The sequence below is a fragment of the Struthio camelus genome, chromosome 2 (assembly GCF_040807025.1).
Source record: "Struthio camelus isolate bStrCam1 chromosome 2, bStrCam1.hap1, whole genome shotgun sequence".
Taxonomy (NCBI): Eukaryota; Metazoa; Chordata; class Aves; order Struthioniformes; family Struthionidae; genus Struthio; species Struthio camelus.
In genome coordinates this window covers 3,078,854-3,095,855 of record NC_090943.1, presented here as the reverse complement: position 1 = coordinate 3,095,855, position 17,002 = coordinate 3,078,854, and positions in this window count along the sequence as shown.

Here is a 17,002-nt window from a genome sequence, read left to right as displayed (position 1 = left end):
CTCTCGGATGACAATTCCTGGGCCTCATCCTTCTACTCAGTCTGGAAATACCCTTGCGTCATGCTATCTTGGCACTTATGCTTCCTATCCTGGCCAGAAAGAAAAAATATTGATTTGTTATGATTACATTAAAAAAGCAAAATTTTCAGGATGTCAAGCACATTTCCTTTTGAGATCGGATGGCCTTTTCCATGAGAAGTTAGGTTGTTTCATCCACACTGAAATGATCAGCTGTATGGATTTTATACAGGAAGAATAGGATGCTGACCCTGAGCTAAAGTAGTGACCTTCAAGAAAGACCGTAATTTGGATTAAGGAGGGCCTGCAAGGTCATATACTGTGTTTCTGACCTGATCGCTTATGAAAAGCAGACAGACATTTTATGGAAATTATTCCTTGTGTGAGGTTAATTACAGAAAACGGGGTATTTGAGCCACTTTAACTCAGTGGAATAACTTTACTTTGAGAGAGTTTTGACTGTCATTTCATTCCTTTCTGAGGCTTTTGGCCCACCTAGGTAAAAAAGGTGTATTGCCTTTCGGAAGGAGGACTTATTATCAGTTTGATTTGAACTGGGTTGCAAATGAGCAGGGTAAAGGTAGTACAACGACACCTGTTGCTGGAGAAACGATGTTATTCCGGGCCCTTTGCTTTTCCAATGATGCTTGAGTGGACTATATTATTTGGTAACTCCATCAAGGCCAAAAAAATTTTCTGGAGCATTTGCTGCCAACAGCTATGCAGAAACAGTTTTACTGGCAGTTCTTGTAAGTTTAACCAAGCTTCTGGGACTGGGGATGGCACCCTAATGGGATAAAGTTACACGGCCTATAACTCCGAGACCTGCAAAGGCATGCAGAGACCTGAGCTGTGCTGGAGTCAGTGACAGGTACAGGTGAGACGAACCTCGCCTAACTTCAGGTGTCTGAAATGAAGATCGTAAAGTCTAAGCTAGTCACTATGGACTGCATTTATAGCCAGGGAGGAAAAATAGGCACCTACAAAGACAATTCATCTGAGTTGTCTTAGACACCTATCTTACAGTGAAATGAATAATTCTCTTGAGTTTTCTACTGATCAGAGAAGTCTAGGGTGTTGCCCAGACTTTAACATCTAGCTTTAAAATTAGGTGAGATCATTTTTTTCCCTAGACATTTGAATGTCCTTTTTTGTAACAGGCATCTAGTCCTTATAATTCAGGCATCAAATGATCACCCTCTCATTGTGACTGGGGACCTACTTTCCCCCACTAAATTATTATCATTCGTTATTGTTTTGTTCTAGGTCCCAGATTAATCCATTGGGGGAAAAAAAGAAAGAAAAAAAACCTGTCTCAAAGCATTTCCAAGAGTTGCATTGTTCTTGTCTCATGAGCCATGCATTTCTCCCTGCTGGAGACAGGATAGTGACGGGATGGACCCTTCTCTTCTTCCAAGGTAGGGCCCCTTTTGCCTCCTCCGTAAGGGGAACACTGTCTCTCATTCTCGTGATGTGAGAAATCCACCCACCAGGAAACAGGCGTCTGAACACCAGTCAGAGTCCCCTCAAAAAAAGTTAGGACTCAGCAGTTTGAGGCTGTGGAGTGGGGAGCAGGACGGTGAGCTTTCACAGTTATCTGAAGCAGGCATCATCTGCAGACGCTTGACAAGCCGGAGGAACCCTGAACCCCTCTAAAGCGTCAGTGTGCTCCAAGTGTGGGATCCTGACCATGCTCATAAACACAGACCTGCCACTTAATAATATGTAACTACCATGCTGACTCAAATGGCATGTTTACGAGAGCAAACCCAGCGAGTACAGGAAACAATAAAACCCTTTGCCAGCTTCGTATTCTGGCTCCAACTCCATGAGTGACCACAGTGCCTGACAAGAGCAACCTTGACTGCACTTTAATGACCCAGCACGTATTGTTCTGCAAACTATAGATCTAGCTCTCAGTTAAAAAAGAAAAAAAAAAAAAGAAGAAAAAAAAAAGCATACCTGTATTTTCTTTCTGTTTCCCTCCTCCTACTGCTTCCCTCTCCCTCCCAGGACCCCTCCTTTTTTGTATAGGCAAATTCCCACAATCGCAGAGCCAAGTCCAACAGCTGTTGTGGCTAAGGCTGCTGAAAGCCCTGTGGTTAAGGGGCTGGACTAAGAGTGACTGGGCTCGTTCACATTCCAGCTACGCCACAGGTTTCCTGGGCAAACTTGAACACGTCACCTAACCTGTTTGGGGGAGTGTAAGAATATTTCCAGCCCTCTCAGAAAGGCTGAGAAGATGTAGCCCTGAACGGACTTGAGGAACGGTAGGAAGATGGATGAAATTGTGTTTCCACTTGAGCGTCACTGGAAGGGTTTTGATACTGTGCTGTTCCTAAATTACTTTCAGGAGTGTTGTGCTTTTCCGTTCTTACGAGTTAAACTTTTAGGCCCCCGTTTCCCTTCCCAAGTCATACAAATTGTCAATGCTTTAAATGTGCTGTTAAGTTTGTAACCCAGTCACGAAGAGAGAAGGTGAGCACAATTTTAAGAAGGAAATTTCATATGTCGGTGAGGAGATATGCTTGCTTCCAAACCTCGTAGCTGACTTGCTGTCATTAAATCTGTCTAATGGTGTTGGATTAATAACCGGTGTCGGGTGTCTGTTCCATTACGTTAGGTGCCGCACAAAACAGAGTACAGGAAAGCCTCTGTTGCAAAGCAGTTCAGAAGGAAAACCAAACATGTCATCTTTTCTTTCTGTTGACTCTAATGAAAAAGAAATATTCTCATCTGGAGCAAAAGCAAGGCTGAGCTTCAGCTGCCCAAGACTATTCAGACTCTAGCTACAACCAGTACAACATTACTCAGACGAGAAGCTGGTCCAGATGTCTACAAGGAAACACTGAAAGCCAAAATAGCCACTCAGCTCCCCAGATTAAATGTAGAGTTATATGGATACTTGGTAAATCTGACTACAACCTATTATTGGCTATAGCAACAGGACAGGTACCCACATGTGAGTTCAACTGATGTGAAGTTTATCTCACACTACTTCTGCTTCTAAACGTGTAAGTGGGAGCTGAATGGTGCAGATATAACGCATGGGTGAGATTTACTTTACAGATTAAGACATCGAAGTTAATAAGCAACCATGTCAGTGTTTCCATGTGAACAGGGGTCCAAGATCACATGATAATCAGTGGCATCAATGAGATAATTGAATCCTAAATTTCAACAAACAGAAATGCAGGAAACAAAAAAATATAAAATACTTCCTCCTTACTTGCACTCTTTCAGGTGTTTTATCCTGGCCTGGAGATGCGATTTATAGCTAATGTGAATTTCAGAGAAGATGCCAACTAAGTGCTTCACACAGCAGGGTTTATTTTGTTTATGCTGTTAGTTTTGCTATAAAAAACGTAAATACACACAGCATCCATAAATAATGGGAAATTGTATGAAAAGCAACCACAGATTCTCAAGAGATAGCTTACGATTATATGGGACATGACAGAATTTAAAAAAACAACACACAGAGCATGTAGAGTAAACAAGAAAAAATTATCCCTCAGGTCCTACAGATTCTGAGGGGCCATAAATATAAGATAATGATATTTAGGTAAGAGAGGGAGGTAACACATGGGATCCCAATACTATTAATTTTAAGGCTCAGTATTTTGTGAGTGGCACAGCTTTGTGCTTGGATGCCTTTACTTGTACAGAAGAAAATTCAAAGGGCAGCAGAAGCACTATATACCACGTAGGTTGTTATTAGCGTGAAAGTTGAACTTCAGTGATCTCTGCAAAAAGCAACCTTTTGCCTCTGTTTCTGAGGTGCTGACACAAAGCAAGTCTAAAATGGAATAAACTGGTTTTTTGCAAGTGAAAATTCCTCTTGTTCTTGACATTCTGGTCAGAAAAAGATCCATTTTGAAAGCACATCGAGGCAATTCACGGCTGCAAAAATCACTTTTCCTTTAGCTACAGTGCAGAGAGTCTAGATTAGGCATTAAACCTCATTCCTGGCTGAGTATGGATAAAGAGTTACCCACCACCTATGCATTTCAGTGCTCTTAAACATTTTTTGGATATTATAGTTTCCTTTCCTTATCATCAAAATATCTTGGTCCCCTTTTTTACCTTGACGTTGAAACTTCCCAGTCCTACAATGAACTTGCTGCTCTGCCATTGTGAAATATCCTAAAATTTCCCTATTGGTTTATAAATTGATTATGCCTTCAGTATGAGCACAACTTTGATTGTAAGCAAGGAACAAAGATAAACCAATAGGTGGATAAATTTAATATTATGAATGGGGGCTCACCACATTCTGCACATTGTTGAGCCCCAGGCAGTACATTTTGCAAGTCAACAAAGCTGATAATGCGAAGATCTGAAATATGTGAAGTCTAATGATGATGTTTGTGCACACGAAGTAATGAAACTCAGAGTGCGACAAATGAACAGCTAGGAACAAGGCTAAGGAGCAGGTTGGGCCAATCTACACTGAAGGACCAACGGAGATCTTTATGTCATATCTGTGGTTCCTGGAGAAAGAAGCTAAGCAAACTGCCTTTCATCTCTCAAACCTCGTTACTTACCACCTAGGGATGAAGGCCTAAAGTCCTAATAGCCGTGTCTGAGGAAGGAAAAGGAGAGCAGGTATGGTGTAGTCCAGTGTCTCAGCTGTAGTGTTCTGACTTTAAATCTATTTTCTTTTGTTGCCTAGGCTCTGGAATGTTAGAAGAAACATGAGATTGTGCAGGGCTGTAGGTGGGTGCATGCATAAGTGTGGACAAAATGGGGAGGGAACCAGCACTGTGGCCTAAATCCATCCATACATAATGGTGTGGGCACAGTAAACACTCAGCAAACAGTTTTGTGAGTCCTCCAGAGAGCAGAAACGTATACAAAATTGTAAATGTGAGACCCTAGTCAGATGCTGGAATAACTAGACTTGCTCAGTCAGATGGAGGTAGTTAAAACTCAATAACAGAATCTTAGCAGCCTGGGCTAAAGTAAAACCTTCTGGGAACAGCGACTGTAAGAGACCTCTGTCTTCTGCATATCCACAGGATCTGAAATTTGGGACTTGTCACATCCTCCCTCAAGTGGGTAGGATGTACAGGTTGCATGGAAGAATGAAATTCAATGTTTAGGGTCTCTGAAATCAGCCATCTGTTGACAGGAGTTGTGATTCCGTCAGAGGAAAGGATAAAATTCAACGGGATCTTGACAAACTAGAGAAATCCTGGGGAAAATGGGGTACAGTTCAATGATAAATGGAATTCTACTCTGTGCACGAGCTTTTTAATTGCTTTTAATTTTAGACATGTGGTAATTAGGTGTATAGTTTAACAATTACCTAGGACTCTCTGGAGATGGGATGGGTATTTCTGAATAATACTTCATCTCACTTATTTTAGGATGGCAGGAAACTGGAGTTTCTCATATTTTTCCATTATCCATTGAGACAGACTAGCTGATAATCTTAAATTGGAAGCTTTCTAGTGGCTGATATTATATGTGTAATAACTAAGTGGGAATAATTAACTGTACAAATACAGACGTTGAATGAGAGATTAGGTAATAGTTCTTCAGGGAGGGATCTGAGTAGACCATAAGTTGCTTATTTTTCATTTATTGCACACTGTTACAAGGGTAAACACCATCTTGATTTACTCTGGCACAGGCAGCCAATTTCGCTCAGCCTTTGCAAGACCACATCTGGAGAAATGTTTTAAACTTGAGATACTACATTTCAGGTAAGACATGGACCCACTCCTTCCTCTGCCTGAAATGGACCATCATTGGCTTGACTGTACCTATACTGCTATGTAAAGCAACCTAGGTCCTGTCCTGTAGACCTGGGAGCAAGAAATACAAAACGGCCTGTTTTCATACAGCCAGATTGTCTCCTTCCTGAAGGCGGTGGGTCATCCTGCCTATGGGGAGTTACCCTGCCCTTCGTCGTTCTCTGAACCACACTTGGCATTGTCCAGGAGAAGGGAAGTTGGCACAAGCCAATTAAACAGTATGGCTGCTCGTGTGTGAGCTTGAGCCAGTGCCCTGGTCCTCTTTGTTCACCAGTATAGCCTGAAGTGCCCTAACCGCCAAGATACAGGCTTTAGCAGAGTGTGAAAAGTCGAGTCAATGCTTCTGGTTTTAGCTATTCTAGCTGTCCTGCAAGGTCAGGTCAAGCTGACATTTAAACATGGGTCAGGATGGAGAAGCAGCTTAATGGAAAGGGTAAGTCATCAGCACAGTGTTTTTAGGTCCCACTCAAAAGAGGGAGGTCCTAGTTCCAGGCCTTATTCCAAGGACTTTTTACACCTCTTATGTAAATAATTCAAGTGGAACGTGTCCCGTTCCCATTCTTAAATCTTAACTAGTAACATGGACATTCATGGTGCCTTTTCCTCTGCCCAGACCAAGGAAAAAATAACTATTGCAAGGAAAGTGAAATGGTCTTAAGAAGAGGGGTTAGCAAGTTCTACCAATACTGCTGGCTGTAAAGCAGTTCTGTTGAGACTGGGGGGCTGGAAATGAGTCTTCCACCTACAGAGAAGAAATTACATTGACATTTCCCTTATCTTTGGTAATATGTTATGAGTTGAGTTTTTCCATGGTTACCTCTTACCGTTTTTGAAGCAAAGGCTCTGGAGAAGGTCCATAGCTGTATTTTCCAAGCAGAGGGAAATATTGCCCGGTAACTCTGAGCATGACACCAACACCTGGGAGATCAGATTTAAGTCAAGGAGCCTTGGTCAGTTCAAGTCTGTGGATGTTATGAAAGGATCCGGGCACCTAGAAGTCAGGTATGGTAAAGCTCAGTGTCACAGTGGTAAAACCCTTAGTTGGTCTGGACCAAACTGATCTGCCCAGTGGCCCCAAAAACCTATGTAGGAAAGCATGGACTTAAATGTGAAGTTTCCTAATGTGTTGCCCAAATGACTGGACGAGCTGAAGCCTTGGGGCACAAAGTTAGTCCATCATAACAGGGGGCTAATTTTATGGCTAAAATATTGGCACAGGCCTTAGGAAGACTAAACGATACTGCTTTCTTTTCCACAGACTTCCTGCATGGCCCTTGGTAAACTTTCTTGCTCTGCTTCTGCATTTGTGAAATTAGTCCCATCCTAAAACAGGCACGCAGAGTTGTGATTCGGCGCCCTAAAATAACCGCCTACCTTTCCACGGACGGGATTTCAGGTGGGAAGCCTGCAAGATTACATTAGAGAAGACTGCTAGTTTGCAGATGTCTCACAGAAGAGATGAGTCCCTCTTTAAAGCACTACAGACAGAGAACATTTCTAACCATGTGCATCTAGAGCACCACAGACACAGTGGTTATTACCTGGTTGGGATTCCCACGGGCTGCTGTACTTTGCATAATAATGGCAAAAGCAACTCAGAAAAGAAACCTAATACCAGCAGCTTCAAATAAAGTCAGCAGAACTTTTTTTAAGAGCACTTACTGCCTGGGTACCTGGTGCAGGACACATTTGTTGTTCACTGTCCAAAAAGCATCAACCTTTCCCTCGTAAGACAGTTAATTCCACTTCGTAATGACAGCAAGCCGTTACACAGCAGAAGTGAAAATCCATAAGGTTTGCATTTAATAAAAAGCCATTTCCTCTCTCCAGTTGACCTTTTTGGAACCATGGCATTTCCCAGAGAAGGGGGAAGCAGGAGTTTGGAAACAAATAATACTAATTAAAAGGGTAATGCAAAACGCAGTCTCTAAGAGACTAACCCTTTAGATCAGGCTTATTGTCTTTAGTAACCTGGTAGCTTCTAATTAAATTTATCTCAGGAAGATAATACAATGAAAATGACACAACAAAGTGGCTGTTACTGTTGTCATCATTGTTATTAAAATGCTTTAAAGTATGCCCCAACAAACCAGAACCTTTATTTCTTCCAGTATGAATTTTACTGGATGGATTTTAATAGCCGGACGTTTGGAAGAAATGTCTTTAGAGGATTAGGTGGCTGGAGCTGCTTCAATGCTCTTATACAAGCTGGGAAAGCCATTGCTTTAAGGGTAAAATTCAATACACAGCATGTCGTTTGGGTAAACTATTTCCAAGCAAAAAGTGATAACCTGAGCTGGCATTCGTGATAGTGGATTCTGTGATATTGTCCCTCAGGGCTTTATCCAATATTAAATGCCAAAGGGAAGAGATTTCCCACCCTTTCCCTTGGGAAACTCTTAATCGTCTGGTAGCTGTGATTTTCAGGAAATATAACCTAATCATCAGCCTTATTTTTCCTTCTGTCATTTTTCATCTCCCCACACCTAGTCCAGCCCGAACAGGATTTCTTTTGTCATGCCTCTCTAGTACATGTGCATTCTGTATTTTCCAAGCTTTCCAAGCTTGATCTCCTATTAACTCTCACAAATTTATGAAAATACAAATGATATTTGATATTTTTTCATAAAGTTTCAGTTCCTAGAATCATGCGATTTTAATTTTTAAAAAATATCTAGGATTCACTTGTTGTGAGAAAAGCTTGAAAATATTAGCCAGCAAATCTGATAAAACTGAAAAAAATAAAAACTATCCAAATGATGTTGTCTGAGTATAAGCCAATGTGCTAGTTTCTGGGACCCTGCATGAAAAGCTGTGGCAGCTTCGGGGTAGTGACCCCATACTCACTGCTTACCCAGACCTCAGACACACCATGTCATGTCGCCTCCCTGTTGCTTGTCCTGGTTCTCCTGAAGGTGTCTACATGTGGCAGGGCCATATGCACAGGCTGCTGCTCACAACTGTGTTATGTCAAAAGGATAGATCAGATGACTTGTAGAGATCGGTTTCAGCCTTGTTTCCCATGATTTTATTAGTCCACAAATATGAATTAGCTTTTTACAGTCTGTGTTCTTCACAGCTCAAATGACTGTAATGTTGAAGATCCTGATGACTCAGGTTCTTCAGTGCTGAAGTCGTCTGAGATGCTCTTCTTTCTCTATCCCTTCTCATGAGTTACCCATGTCATCGAATGCTCATTTCTAGGAGACTCCCATTTGAGCGCAGTTTTCTCTCTCACTCCTCTAGAAGTTCAAGTCTTTTCCTGTTTCTAAGATATCTGCCATATGTCCTGTGGCAGGACATATGCCACAGTATCCGTCCTGTGCTTGTGGGCTTGTGGGCTCACTTTTCCACAGAAGGTAGGTCTATGCAGCATAATGCAGTGGTAGATGGCAGCATAGCAGCAGATCAGCTACTTCAAGTCCCAGAAGCTGTACAGTTGGATTTACTTGAGACTATTCAGAGCTGGCTGAGTGTCCTTCCCTCTGCTGCACCCTCTGGCATGGGTGTGGGGATGAAGTAAGGTCTAGATGACCTCGAAGAGGCTTGCTCTCCATCGTTCCAGCTCCAGTTTTAAAAAGGCAAGCCGTGGCAAGGCTCTGATTTCCCTCAATCCCTTGGGTGTCTCATATGATGAAAGCATCACAGAGTTTGGAGGGAATGGGAGAAAAAAAAAGTATGGGCCTCCCCAGCCCTTTTCAAAAGACACAAAATTCCCTTGCTTGCAGTTAGAGCCCGAGGGAAGCCATGAGGCTTTATGCAGGCCTGGGCTGTGCTTAGCTTAGTAACACCCACACCCTTGCCAGTATGGAAGCAATACATGCTGCAGCATCTCGAAGCATGGCCAAGACATGCTTGTAAAATAACATATAGAAGCATAGCTTTGTTTCTCTGCATTTTTTTTTTCCAAAAGCAGAAAAAATCCTTCCTACCACAGACAAAGGATCCCGGATTCAGTTCACTTAACCAGGACTTTTAGGCAAGGGTCTGATCAATCGCGTCTCCCTCCATAGTCATACATGTCCTGTGGACAATTAGACACCTGACATATTTTGACACCTTTCAGGAGACGGTGAACCGCACTTTGAAAGTGTCTGTTTCTCACTGCTGTGAGAAAACCGGGGCACCAAAGCAACTAGCTTACAGCTTTATGGTAGTCTTCTGGAGGGATTGGCACCTTTGGTGTTCGGATCTTCTCTCTACTCAGGATACGCATGTGTGTGTGGCACAGCAGTGAGCAGAGGCTGTGGTTAACGAGAGTCAGCCTGGCTGAGCTCTGCGATGGGAACCACGGCAGCGTCCTGCATGCAGGAAAAGGTCTGAGCAGCATAGTAAGTGCTGTCCGGAGATGTGAGCTGCGTACATGCCATGCCCCCTTCTCGGTCACAGCAAACACCGTCCTCAAACCACTTCCCATGCTCATCGGGCAGTCTCTGCTCCTACTCCCACTTCCTGTGCTTCCTTTTACTTGTTCACATCAGGCCCAGCCCTGCAATTTTCCTGTGCATCGTATTACCACCAGGTTCCTCTAGAAGACTGCCCTTCTCAGTTTGTCTTGTTTTCTCAGTGTTTCTTTTTTCCCTCTCCCCCTGTTATTTTGTGGATCTCTGTAGGCTTAGAGGACATGATGTCATCTGAGGTATTTATTTTCTGCCCTCGGAGTTGAAATGTATAAGCAGGTTTGCAGAGGTAACATTGCACAGCGGTTACAGCAGGACAGAGGGAAGAAAGTTGCTTTGTCTGAGATGTGCAATCCGCCCGTGTACAAAAACAAGCCTTTCCCCTCCTTGCAAAAATGACCTGGAAGAGTGAACTTCAGCCCACAGGACTGAACCTCGAGGCTCTCAGATGCACTGAGTAAAGGACAGCCTCTGAATTCACGTGGAGGAACGGGGCTGTGCACGCACCAGGTCCTTACAAGCTGCCACCTCACAGCAGTCATGTGTCCTGGCTGTGTTGGCCATAGGTTTAAGGTACTTCCAGTCCAGACTCACCTGCTTTCTTCCCCATGAGCCTGCAGTGCAATGTCAAACATGTCCCAGAGCACAGCATGGGCAGCCTGAAGTGTAGATAAGTGATGAACAGGACACATATCTCTTTCTGCTTGTGGCTCCTCTGGAGATGTGCCTCAGGGCTAGGCAGACATTTACTTTGTCAAAGGACTGTGAAACTGCCTCCTCCTGCCTACTGTTATGCATCCTGCCATTAGTTATGTCACCATCCTAAATGAAGTGACAGGTTTCCTTTTAGTTTATTTTCAGATCTCCTTGGAAAGCACAAGAGTTTGTGTAAGTCTCTCTGGAATTTCAATCACAGAGATCGCTATTCAGTGATGGCTCCTCTCTGACAGCTGCTTTTTGAAATCTGTCCTCCCGTAAGTTATTTACTTTATGCACCATTTACTCCTCTGATATGTCAGTGGGCTAAAATGAAAATAAAAATATCCCAGAAAATAGGGCTCGAGGGACTCTTAAAAAGCCATTTAGTCTGTCTCCTGGGAAAGGGACAACTAAGCCAGCCTATGCTGACAATCAATAAATGTCCACCGACCTTCTCCTAACAATCCGCTCCATTGCTTCATTATTCTTTTTTATTAAACAATTCCATTAGCAGAGTGTCCCCTCCCCCTCCGCCTAGTTCCTAAGTTGACTCTTCGTGACTTAAGTTTAAGCCCAAGGTCTGCTATCGTGTCCCTAGAGGACAGGGAGGTCGGTTTATTTTCTTTTTATGCTACTGTCTCCAGATTAGAAAAGTGGTATCATGTTTCCCTTCTGTTTATTTTTCTCTGGACTTAAGGAAAAAAAAAAAAATCTGGCCCCTGGAAAGGAAAGGTATCAGTCCCACAGGGGAAACACTTGCACTCTTTCTCCTACCGAGAACCTTGTTCTCAAATTATAAACAGACTATGAAGCACTAAGTCAGAGGTCTCTTTCATCAGATCTGGAATCTCAACTGATTTTCGATGATTGGAGTTTTCCTCCATAAAATCATATTCACCAATACTAGGGGCATTCTTACCATCACTTTCTTATTGATTGAGTTCTATAGGTTGTTTCTTTCTTTTCCTGGAATTGATATTGCACCAGTTCCCCACAGACTACTTGCGTTACCACTTTCTCCATCTCTAAACAGGATACAATAGCCATCTTCATGGTTTTCTAGGATTTAGCATCAGCCTGTCTTCAGCACTGCTGTTATTGCACATTGACTCTGTGTGCAACGAAAAATATCAGAAAAGTCACCATGCTTTTCTTGGAAAATGGAAACTGATAGTTATTTCAGAATGCCTTTAAGTGATATTTATATTTTTTGACAGGAAAAAGAAATGATATTGAAAATGTTTGACCGTTTTGAATTGTCTCACAACAAATTTGTCAGAAATGTATAAAAAGTAAGATCCTACTGAGAGGAATCAGGGACTTAGAATATAAGTATGCTGGATTTTTATAATGATTTGTTCCTGTGCAAGAAAAACTAGGTTTCACTGCTCCCTGTCCTTTTTTTTTTTTTGGAACAAATTTATTAAATATTCTGATGCAAGGACTCTAAAAAATCCTTATTCATCTCAAAAGTCTACCGTATACTCAATTCTCATATGTCTGATGCTTCTGTTCTTCTTTTTGCTCTTCCCTGTTTTGAGCTTGCAACTTTTAAAGTCTTTTGCCTACATTCATGTGCCTATATTAGGCTGTCAGGAAATTCTTCTTCTTCTATCCCAGCAGTATGTTATCCATGTAACAGGCACCATATCTTTGCTCATCCAACTGCTAGTCTTGTCATTGTCCTTCTGTCCTTTGATCTCTGCCTGGCATTCCCATGCAAATGGATTTGGCCTCCCTCCACTTATTTTCATAAGCTGTATTAGCTCATTCAATTTCCTTATCCTATTCTCTCCTTCCTCCCCTTATAATTTCAGGAATGTGCCCATGCTAAAAACAACAATAACCACAACAACAACAACAAAACTGGATTAATAATGACCTTTGAAGGTGAAAAGTGTGTTGGATCAAATTTGTTCCACTCTTTATAAATCATATAGATCAGCATCGTGTTCAGCTGAAGTTTTTTAACCCTAGAGGAGAACATGCCTGTTTATGCAAAGGCGAGGCTTAAAATAGATTGCGATCAAGATAAAATAACTTGATCAAGAATAGTTAAAAGAACTTAATTTTTTATGCTTCATATGGAGGAGGATTCACTTCACCTAAAATCAGAAGTTCAGCTGATAAAAGTAGCTAAATCTTGGGACTTTTGTGTAGATTCCCTAGGGGCTTTCATCTGGCCTTCAGCTGCTGCTCCAGTAATCACAGCTCTCCCCAAGTCCTTAGTCAAGTTATTCAGAGCCATGGGGGTGCCTCAGATATACTCAGGCATTTCATCTGGCACTGGCAATCTGTGTCTACCTGCCTGAGTCAAGCCTTGGCTTGTATTTCAGCTCCAGGAAAGTTACGGCATTGGTTCACTAGCCCAAACTTAGCTGTCTACTGCCATCATAAACGCCAAAGGGTTTCCTGCTTTCTCATCTGATCTTCAGATATAGCCCCAGCAAGGCACAAGTTTCAGCCTAAAGTAGGAGGCTGTATTTCAGCTACCAAATGGTTTTCTAGATTCCTCTTAGTTCCTCCATGATATGCACGGTAAGCTGGTCGTTAAGTTCTCTTGTATTGATGAGAAAGAGATGTGCACCATCAAGTGCAGCTCTTCTTACCTATATAAACACTGTTCTTAGGACAACTCACGCCCTAGAGGTGCTTATCTCAAAGTTTAAAACTATTTTTGATAGTTCTTTCTAATGCTTTCTAATGCATTGAGTGTATGCACGTGTAAAAACCAGAAGATGAAGGGAGGCAAAAATCAGCACTTATGCTGTGATCAGTGATGGACTGACCTCAAAAGGACATAGGATTGGTAGTAGTAAAAAAAAAAAAAAAACTAAATTTTTACCTTCAATACTTCAATATCCAGCTCATTTTGGAGAAATTATAGGATTTTGTTTTTAACTGCTGAGCTAAATAAAAGTAGGCTGGATTTCTGTTCCTGATATATCAGCCAAAGAATGCCTGGGAAGTGCAATTCATTTACACCGTTCTCACACTTTAGGAGGCAATTTGAAGAAAATGAAAGCTACGCAGATGCCCCTTTTAGGCTATACCAATGCAATGATGCATTTGCACAGGTGCAGGCAAAGACTGCTTTCTGGCAAATCAGCTCTTAATGCTGATGCACTGACGTTTAGATCCCAAGATGGGGTTGGTGCTTCAACTGAACGTATACATAAGTGATTCTTTTTTCCTGCTTTTCCTTTCTTAGATAGGTAACCTTATGAGGATTTATTAGTAAAGTAAGAATAATATAAACCTTTAATGCCTATACTTTTATAGATCTTTTTAGAATAGTGTCGTGGATGGAGGGCCACAACACATCAGTAAATTAGATGTTGTTGAATTAAATATCCAATTCTGGAGACAACCAATCTCCAGTTCTGAATATTTCAGAAATTTCAGGTCAGGCTCTTGAATCCCACACACTCAGGTAGGGCCATATTATTCTTATCAGTGCAAATGAGTTATCCCATTTTGTAATAATGTCAATAATAATGTGGTGCTACCTACTAATCAGAGCTGACACTTAATTCTCTATCACTACTTCTGATATCAAAAACTTCTGCTGGGGAAAGTCACTTCTGTTAAGATTATTTACTCATATTCCTACCTACAGGAAGCGTGTGAGGAATAAGAGCATTTTAAATAACGCTGTGGCTCATGACGACCAACAAAGTTTTTCCTGGGACTCGCAGGTCAGCGGCAGACAGGTGAGGCTGGAACACGGCACACGTTACTGCTGCTGGTAAAAGCTAAGCAAATCGTCTTTTGCCGTGGTCTGTGTTATCTGTGCAGAAAGAAAACTCAGGGGAGAAGAAGAAAGGGATCTGACAGCTGCTACATGCCCCCCGCCCCCTCCAAGCCCCTTTCTTTCAATATTTTTGGGGTAAGTAACCTGGGATGTGAGCTTTCATATTCAAGATATACCGCTGCAGCTGTACCCACGATGGGATTGATCTCGCTTAACTCAAAAAGCTAAGGTATAACATTTTCCATGGTTTCAGTGCCCCGCCGTATATTGGAGAACTTGGCCCCAGCTAGACATCCACCTTAATCGTGGGTCACCTTAGGCCAGACAGCATTTTCAGTCACTAAAAACAGAGGAAAAGGCAGGAGGGAGAGACATAAAAGCTATTCGTCAGGGCCCAGACATCAGAAATTTGCTCATATTGAAGGAAGGAGGGGTAGGGAGGGTGCTGGTGTATCTTATCATCACAGTCATGGGAAAACCAGGTCCTTTTGTGCAAATTTACTTCGGAATAACTCTGCAGGCCTCACAACATGGCAGTTTACCTAAGAAATAACATGGCATATTTCTTTATTAACCATAAAGGCTGCAGGAAGAAGGCCACAAATACCGCTCTCGCATGTTGGCTGAGCCCTGTGGCTCCGTTGCCGAGTGTGGCTACTGTGCTTTGGCATGGGAACTGAAAGGTGGGGAAATCCTATGGGTGTTGCTGGCAGCTGCGAGGAGACGGCTGAAGGAATATGTTTTTATAGGGACTCGCAAGGAGCTTTAATGTGTGAGCTACTTCTCCCAGGGATGTAATGGGAATTTGTGGCAATAAAACGCGGCCTCAGGAGGGCCATTCAGATTTTATTAGGTTTTGTGGAAAGATTAAAAACTAATCTAGAGACCATCCCACTATTTCTTTTCAATTACCCCAACCCCCTGGGCTTCTTGGCCGGCGTTTTGGGCAGGAATGCCGTCGTGCGGGCAGGTGATGCTTCAGCGTTTCCATCGGCCACACGGATTCACTCTCCCTCCTTCTCCTTCTCCCCCTCCCCTCCGTCCTAATCACTTTTCCTCCTTCCTAACACGCGCACAGGCATGCACACTCAGCTCCCGATTGTGCGTTAAGAGCTGCTGGGCTATTAAAACCAAAGGTCTGCCTAGTTTAAGATCCTCGCCTTCAGGAGGACAGTAGCAGACTTTAAATACAAGGAAGCATACATCTAAAATTCTCTATTTATTCTAAAAAGAAAGAACTGCTAGAGCTCATCGTACTGTAGTCAGAGGTTGCTCCTGATAGACCTCTCTTTTCCCACACCAACCCCACACATCAGAAGCTGAAAGAAAAGCCAGGACTTGTTTGCCTATCCCGTTTAGCCTTAGCGAAAGCAAGGCAGGGTAGAGACTTAGCCCCTTATAACATAAGTATGTTTTCCAGTTCGTTGCATGGCAGAGAGCTGTTAATCCAAACCTTTCACATCTGTGTGGGCACACACGACTTTCCCACTTGGCAGTAGCCAAATAAATGCCTGTGTTGTGGGAGCTGAACGCCAGCTCCTCCGCTCATGTTACTGGCACCGGTACTCACCCATGGCACAGGCTGGAACAGCTGCCATTACGTTTCCACAAAATGAGGGTGTATTTTTGGCTAACACCAAGTGGGTAAGTGATGCTTAACCATGCAGCCTTAAAAGCCATCTAAAGACACTTGCTCACTAGTACACTCCCTAAAAAAGCAATTCTTTTTGATAGAAGGCTACTGTTTTAGTTTCCTACGGTTGGCTGGAGTTTCATCAGTTCTCATAAGTTTAGTAGCTTGGTTAATCCGGGCTGGGAAGCCTCCAAGGAAAACGAATGGCGTGAAGGATACAGTACTGGCAACTCTAGAAATTTTAGTCTTCTGCCTGAGCTGATAGGAAAACAATATTTTAGCAAAGGGCTAGTCTACTATTTCGTTGAGGCATAAAGCCAAATCCCGACATGATTGTGCATGTAGAAGATTCATTAGGCCTCTTTCTCTTGATCTCTAAGTGGTCTGACAGTAGAAATAGCATTCATTTTCTAGCTTTTACATTCATATCAGACAAGGGACCCTTAATGGTTTGCTGGACTGGGAGCTTGGAAGGGAGAGCAGAGAGAGATTTCAATATTTGTACAGGGCCTAGAGAAATAAAGTCCTCCTTATAACTAGGGGTATACGGCAAAGCCAAATGAAGAACGTGAAATAAGGCATTTTATTTAGAGGCCTGATGTAGCTTATGAGAGCCTAAACTTGTGCTCCCTAGCTTGAAGCTTTTCCCAGTTTGGAGATAAAAACTAAATCCCACAAATTCCCCCTCTAAATGGCAAGTAGAATACATCTCTGGCTTTCTTTCAACAGCATTAAG